This window comes from Orycteropus afer, unplaced genomic scaffold, assembly GCF_000298275.1.
Source record: "Orycteropus afer afer isolate SDZICR_OR568_19922 unplaced genomic scaffold, OryAfe1.0 scaffold00029, whole genome shotgun sequence".
Taxonomy (NCBI): domain Eukaryota; kingdom Metazoa; phylum Chordata; class Mammalia; order Tubulidentata; family Orycteropodidae; genus Orycteropus; species Orycteropus afer.
Window position 1 is genome coordinate 18,556,027 of NW_006921616.1, and position 2,065 is coordinate 18,558,091.

Sequence of the window (2,065 nt, forward strand, 5' to 3'; positions counted from 1 at the left end):
CTTTGTCTCATGACATTGACCACAGTTTACCACAATGCAACAGCTCCCCTCCCACCTCCTCCCCATAGTTACCTCTTCCCAGTGTCCATCCCTCCATGCATTCCTGCCTCCTAAGAAGGAATTTCTTGATAAATGCTTCATTCCAAACGTTTGACTATAATACTCTGTATTCTAAGCTGTAGTAGTTAAATTTATATCAATTTGGCCAATTTGGCTGGACCTGGTTGAGTGGATAGACAGCTGGTGGTAGTGATACTCCATGATGAGATTGGCACTTTGAACTTGGACTTAAAGCCTCCAAACTGTAAGAGAATAAACTCCTGCTTGTTAAGGCAATCCCATTTGTGGTATATACTTGTGAGAGCGCCACTAGGTAACCAGAACATAAGCCCAGCGGGAGGTTGCTATTGAGGAAGCTTTATGTAAGGGAGTGTGTAGGTCACATGACATGAACAATTAGCTTGTCAATATTACAATGCTCTAATCTGGGGTTTTTAGAAAACTAGACAAATACTGGCTTTAGAAGAAAAATCCAGTAAACTGGAACATGGATTTCAAAGAAGCTTAGGCCAATATACTCAGTTCAAGAATGTCTGGATCAACAATGGGAAGATCAAGGGAAAAAAGTAAACACAGGAAAATTTTAAAAATACCCGGCTTAAAAACTATTGGGTGACCGTTGTTGTTAGGTTTCATCAAGTCAGCTCTGACTCATAGCAACCCTCTGTACAATAGAACGAAACACTGCCCAGGCTTGTGCTAGCCTCACAATCCTTGCTATGCCTACAATGTTTTGGGGCTATTCAAAAAGTTTTCCAGTAATACATCAGACAGTGTTTCACTGCTGTTCACAAGGATTTTGCTGGAAAATTCTTTGAGAAATGGATAGCCCCTTCTTTCTTCTGAGTCTGTCTTAGTCTGGAAGATCCTGTCCACCACAGGTGACCCTGCTGGTATTTCAATACCGGTGGCATAGCCTCCAGCCTCATAGCAACATGCAAGCCACTACAGTACAAGAAATAGACAAGTGAGTGGCGGACTGGGTAATAGGAGAAATAAAAACTGAAACTGAAAATTTTCCTGAATCAAATGAGAATGAAAATATAACACACCAATATCTTTGGTACACAGTGAAAGCAGTGCTGAGAGGGCAATTAATAGCAATAAATGCACACATCTAAATAAAGAAGAAAAAGCCAAAATCAACGCCTTAACCTAACATCTTGAACAGTTAGAAAAACAGCAAAAATAAGTCTATAGTCACCAAAAGAAAAGAAATAAACATTAGAGTAGAAATAAGTGAAATAGAAAATAGAAAAAACAATAGAAATAATCAGCAAGACCAGAAAAAAATAATAAATTTCTCTGAAAAAAATAATAAATTTACAAACCACTAGGAATTTTAACAAAGGAAAACAAGATGTAAATAACATGAACAAGAAATGAAATGGGGAACATCACAACAGAACCAACTGAAATAAAAAGGATATTATCAGGATATTATGAAGAAATATACTACAACAAATTTGACAACCTAGAAGAAATAGACAGTGTTCTAGAAACACATTACCTACTTAAATTAAAACAAACTGAGATAGAAAATTTGAACAGATCCATAATAAAAGAAGAAATTGAACAGGTTATTATTAAGAAAAAAAAAAAAAAAAGTCCTGGTCCAGATGGCTTCACTGGAGAATTCCACCAAACATTCAAAGAGCTGACCCTAATGCTACTCAAACTATTCCAGAACATAGGAAAGGAGAGAATAGTCATGAATGCACTTTATGAAGTGAGCATAACCCTGATACCAGGATAAGACATCACTAAAGAACAATGTAGAACAATATCCCTCATGAAGATAGATGCAAAACTTCTCAACAAAATCTTAGCCAAAAGACTCTGATAACATAAAAAAAAAAAAGTCATGACCAGATGTGGAAGGATAGCTCAACATTAGAAAGATAATCAATGTGATTCATCACAGATATAGGCAAAAGAAAAGAACCACATGATCACACAATAAACACAGAAGAGGAATTTGACAAAATCCAACAGCCATTCCTGA